This window comes from Enhydra lutris, unplaced genomic scaffold, assembly GCF_002288905.1.
Source record: "Enhydra lutris kenyoni isolate GAN:26980312 unplaced genomic scaffold, ASM228890v2 scaffoldscaffold12, whole genome shotgun sequence".
Classification (NCBI taxonomy): Eukaryota; Metazoa; Chordata; class Mammalia; order Carnivora; family Mustelidae; genus Enhydra; species Enhydra lutris.
This window is the reverse complement of record NW_019154096.1, coordinates 32909604-32915659: the sequence shown is the minus strand read 5'-3', so window position 1 is coordinate 32915659 and position 6056 is coordinate 32909604.

The window sequence follows — 6056 nt, the reverse complement described above, 5'->3', positions numbered from 1 at the left end:
CTGTGAATGGCAGGAGGCTTGCTGGTGCCGGGAGTCACACCTCCTCAGGAGGGTAATCACAGTGTTCCCCACTTTTCCCTCAGACCAAGGCCATGTTAATTTAGTGGGAAAACCACCCCTGTCGAGAGTAAATCCCCCTCACTCACCTCCCTCGTGAGTGGCCCGCTCCTCCGTCACAGGTCCCAGGGATCCTGGGTGGGCCAGGTCTGCCCTTCACATCTGAGGCCCGTGCTCAGAGCCAGGGCCTTCCCGGAGGCCCCCTGGGCGAGGCACCTGGCCGGGACAGGAACGGGGCTGACCTCTCCCATGTATCCACACTTGTGCGAGGGACAGAGCTGATTACTGATCTCATTTCTTCTTCACTGCAACATGATGGGGCGACACCACACCCCCACTTCTATAGGGGGAAACTGAGGCACAGGCTACCTAGGTAACTTTCCCAAGGTCCCACAGCCCCGCGTCAGGACCTAGACATGAGTCCAGGAGCTCTGACTCAGGAACCCGTACACACCCCCTGCCCCCCGCCAAGCCCTGTTCCCACCTCGTGCCAGATGCAGACCCGAGCAACAACAAAGCAGATTTGAGATGAAGCTTTGTGACTTCTTCCCTGAAGACCTGGTGTTTCTGCAATTAGGGGATTAACCCCTGGCTCTGGGTGAGCCCTGGGCAGTGGCATGCGAAGACGGGACAGAGACGCAGCTTGTCCTAGCTCAGGGGGCCAGCCTTTCAGACGGAGCACCAGAACCCTGTGTCCTTCAAGTCCTTCTCTCTCTTTGGCCTCGTTATCTGAGTGCCATTGGAATAAGTGGGTGAGCCCCTCAGATGCCCCTTCCAGGGAGGCCAGCGGTGAGGCCCGAACATGTGATGTTAAATAGTGACCCAGGTGGCATAGCTGAACTCCCAGTGGTAGACAAGTTGGCTGGGATGTCCTGAGGAGATCCTGCCTTTGCCAGGTGGCTGCTGGGCCACAGTACTCACAGGGCCTGAGTGGTCCTCCATGTGCTGGGGTCTTGGAAGCTGCACAATCCCCTGCCTTTCCATCCCTGGCCAGCACTTCCCACCCTGCCTGTCCTCAGCCTGGGCCTCTGACAGCATTTCTGCCTTCTCCCTAACTGCCTGGACCACAGGCTCAGGTAGGGCCCCTGTGGGTCCCAAGAGAACACTGGAGACTGGGCTTCTTCCCAGGGCACGTGACGCTGGTTCTGGCTGAACGGGCGCCCGTGAAGCCCCATCTGGGAAGCAGACAGTCTGCATTGGAGCTTGGGGCCCAAAGCACAAAGACCCGAGGCTCTTTTCTTTCTGTCAGAGAAAAGGCAGCTCTTCCGGAAAGGAAAAAGAAGACCGAATTTGCATATAAGCCCAGAGCTTGTGTCCCCTCTGGAGGCTCCGATGTGTCTGTGGGCGCGGGTTACCCAGCAAGTCTCAAGCTCCTTCCAGGAGTGGGGGTCGCAGGTTTGTGGGCCGTGAGTTCCTCTCACTCGGGCCTCATTAGAAGTCAAAATTCACGATGGTATACTTTCCCCACCCCCTAGAGAAACAAGATCTTTTTTGGGGTCAACATTGTTTATAAGAAACTGGAATCTTTATTGTTAATAGTTCCTGCTAGGACAGGATAAATAAAACAGAATAAACAGTCCTTCTGTGAATCAGACTGGAGGAACAACTACTCTATGCTTAGTTTTTGTCGGCAAACCTCCAGACACTCCAGCTCTGAGGAGCATCCCCCAACCCTGAGCAAAGGGGGTACCCCCTGCTCTGTGTTTCCCCACCCAGGGCCCCCTGTTCCTGTCTGCGTGGGCTTCTCCACCAGAGATGAAGGCTTCTCATCCCCAGCGACTGCGTTGTCACCGTGTTTCTCTATTTACCCCTCACCACACCCCGCTGAGTTTCATGGGGAGAACCTGAGGCCCAAGGGGTGAGGAAGGTGACCCGGGCACCCGGCTGGCAAGTGGCCCCCCGACTCCCGAGTGCGCATGCTCCATCACCACCTGCTACCGCCCCAGGGCCTGGTGCCCTCCCTGCGGACCATCTGCAGCACGACTGTCACGAGGGGGCCCCTCCGGCCATGCTGTCCATTGGCTGAATCGATGAAGTCACATGAAGGAAGTGCAGGAGGGTTTTGGTGTGCAGAGAGATGAGCTCTGTAATCCCCTGTTCACACACTGTGTGAGGAGAATTCAAAGGGGACATTTGTATTAGCATACTGTAGGAGCAGAAGCCCCTGGAAAGGCAGTCCTAAGGGTGCATGCAGCTGGGTTTGGGGTGGGGGGGGCTTTCTGCACTGTGTCCTATAAGCAGGCTGTGGGGAGAGGACCCTGCTCTGGAGAAATGTCTGGGTCCATGCTGAGGGGAAAGCTGCATGAGGAGGCTTTGAGACGGGCTGGTCCGGGTGCCAGGAAGGGCAGAAATATGGCCAACACCTGGGAATGTGGCAGCCGCGTGGAGAAAGCCAAAGGCCACAGGCTTGCATAAGACAGTATCTGTGACTTGGGCAGCTACTACAGGGGCCATGCAGCGACCTACTTTTCCTAGAACATAATCCACATTTTGAAAGAACAGAAGGAGACACTGTGAAACATTGGAATACTTGCCTGAATGGAAAGGTAGTGAAGGAATGGGTTTTATGGACATCAAAGGGTAAATGATAAGAGAGAGCAGAAGGAGAAGCCACTTCTGAGCCACAAAGTCTTTCACGAAGCTCTCCAGTGTCACAGTGTTGTGGAAGTGGTGAGGGACATGGGTCAGGGGAGGTCAGTAGGTAGGAGGAAAGCCTACCAAGGACAGTGGGGTGTCCTGGGAAGTCAAGTGAAGATGGTGTGTCTGGGGCCAGGGAGGGCTCACCCATGAGCAATGATACTGATGGGTTAGATGATGGAAGGCCTCAGGGGTCCAGTGACTTCAGTGTGCGGAGATGGGTGGTGGCTGGGAAAAGGAAGAAGAGGCTGTAATGCCTCTTCTTCCCACCCCAACTTTTAATCTGTTGGTACTTCTACTAGACTTCTACTAGACACTGAATAAATTTCAGGGTGCATGACTAAGCTGTCACTGTCCCATGTGCCCGCCCAGTGTCCGTCTGTCCAGCCTCATTCTGGGTTCCACTCCCTGTCACCATAGTCCAGACTTCCCAGCTTCTATGGCTTCCTTGAACAGGCCCAGCTCATTCTCACCTCAGGACTTTTGCACATGCCATTCTATCTGTGATACTCTTCTGTCTTTTTAAATGGATGCTCCATCTCATCCTGTAGGTTTCAGAAGAAATTTCTGTCTTTCTGAAAAGCCCCTTCCTTGTAACCCCCATTTCTACCCATTTTTAGTTTCTTGTTTAATGTCTAACACAATGTGTAAATATGTATTTCCTTGTTTAAACCTCCTTGGGGCCCACCCCTTCATGACTCTTCCACACCCACCCTCTCTTCTCTTCATGTAGTGGTACCTCTGCATCCTTCCAACCTCAGTTTACCAGTCACCCTCCAGAAGGACACTCTCAAACGTGCTCCATAAATTATGCCCACCGCCATCTCTATCTGCTCCTGGACTTCCAAGTCTGCCATGCTTTATGGACGTCAGTGCTTGCTTTTTCATGCCTGTTGCCCCCACAGGACTTGGAATTCTCGAGGTCTTACCTTGTTGGCTCCGTTTTGCCGTTTCATACCTGGATCCAGTGCAGGGCTTGGCACAGAGGGGTAGCTTGTTGTAGTCAGAGCAGAGAATGGATTCTAGGCATGTCTGTCTCTCCTGCCCTTGAGCTCTCCTTAGCAAAGAGATTTTGGAAGAGATGAGGATCCTGCTTGCCCTCTGGCAGTTTCTTTGCCAGGTTCAGGTACCCAGAGATACAAATTACAATTTTCAAAAGAATTTTTTTTAAGGCACCCCTTAATGTGTACTGTTATGACTGTGAGGACTTTTTATTTGTTTGTTTGTTTGTTTGTTTTATTTGTGTGTTTGTGTGTGACAGAGAGCACACGTACATGCAGGGGGAGCAGCAGGCAGAGACAAAGGGAGAAGCAGACTCCTCACTGAGCAGGGAGTCAGATGAGGAACTCGATCCCAGGACCCTGGGATCATGACCTGAGCTGAAGGCAGACACTTAACCTAGGCCACCCGGGGGCTCCCTGTGAGGACTTCTACAACAGTCACTTGGCATTTTAATCTTTCAGTACAAGATGTAGACGTGGGACGACAAGATGACAAGCCCCATTTCCCACAGAGAAGCCAGAGGAAGATGACACTGGGCAGGGAGGCAGTCAGGACGGGCAGGGAAGAACTTGGTCTGAAAGGGGTTTTAGAGGTGGCAGAGGCCAGAGGAGTAGGGAAATGAGAATTAGAATCAGCATCTCAGCAGTGGTGGTTATGGTGAAAGGCTTGGGGTGGGGAATTAAGAAGAAATTTTTGCCTGTGACAAATTCCCTGGAGTACATGTGACGCAGACACAATGTGAGAAGCAGTGTGATGCAATAACCAAGATATGCAAACAGCCTAAGTGTCCATCGACAGACAAATGGTTAAAGATGATGTGGTACAGATACGGGATGGAATATCACTCAGCCATGAAAAAGAAGGACATCCTACCATTTGCAACAACTTGGATGAACCTTGAGGGCCTTATGCTAAAATAAGTCATGCAGGGGCACCTGGGTGGCTCAGTTGGCTGAGCAACCAACCCTTGCTTTCAGCTCAGGTCATGATCTCGGGGTCACGAGATCAGATCCCACATCAGACTCCCTGCTCAACAGGGGATCTGCTTGAGATTCTGTGTCTCTCCCTCTCCTTCTGCCCCTCCCCCTGGTCATGTACTCTCTCAATAAATAAATAAAATATTTTTTAAAATTCAGGCAGAGAAGGACAAATACTCTATGATATCATTGTATGTAGAATCTTAAAACACCAAACTCATAGAAACAGAAGAGTGGTTACCAGAGGCTGTGAAGTGGGAGAAATGGGGGAGACACTGTCCAAGTGGAAAAAACTTTCAGTCAAAAGATGAGTAGATTCTAGGGATCTGTTGTGCAGCAGGGTGATTATAGCGAGTGTCCTTGAAAGTTGCCAAGAGACTAAATCTTAAATGTTCTTGTCACTGCCTGGAAATGGGTAATTATGGGATGTGTTGGAAGCGTAAGCTAGCGCAACAGGGGTGATCACTTCACAATATATAGATGTATCAAACCAGCATGTTGTACGCCTTAAACTTACGCAATGTTACATGTCCATTTTATCTGAAAAAAAAAAAAAAAAGGCAGGGTGACAGACACCTGGTCCCTGGGCTGTGAGGTCTCCTGCTTTCTTACCATGACACCTTCATGAGGGAGGTTTTGAGGAAGTAAAGTAAAGGCGCTGTGGTCTGGGTGTAGCTCATGGCAGCCCTGGAAGTCAAAAAATGTGGGTTCAGTAAATAATTCAGTGGGAAGCAGGAAACCACCTCTGGAAATGGGGTCATTTGCAACCCTGGCATCTGTAACAAAGAGGTTCCTGGGTGTCCCCTAAAATAAGGCGGTTGCACAAGATCCACTTGATGTGGCTCTCACAGGACAGTGGGAAACTCAGAAGTTGCAAGGGAACTAAATCGTCAAATCTGGTCTCATAAAAAAGAGACGTGCCCTGGGGGAGAAAACTCAAAAGGTCAAAGAGATGTGACAAAAAATATTTGCAATTTCAATGAAATGGAATCAGATCAATAAGAAGCAAGGAAACCCCAGTAGTAAGTGAACAAAGGACGGGAGCAAAGAGATGTCATGAAAAGAAATAGGAAAATCCACAAGAAATGAAAGCTGCTCATCTCCACTCTTCAAGAAATAAAACTTTAAAAACACAATATTGTATTTTGGCAAATAGCTGAAATTTAAGAAGTTCTTAAAATCCAGAGCTGGCGCCAGTGGCATGATGGCCCGCCCTGATTACCAGGCGCAGTTTTGGAACATCAGTACCTGAGACCAAGTCTTGCTCTCTCTCTGAAATTCAGTGGGAGGTGGTGGGCAGTGTTGGGGTAGGTGCCCTGGTCGAAGCTCTCTTGTTTTTGACAGACTTGTTCCACTAGCGAAAGAGGGACACTGTGTCCAGAG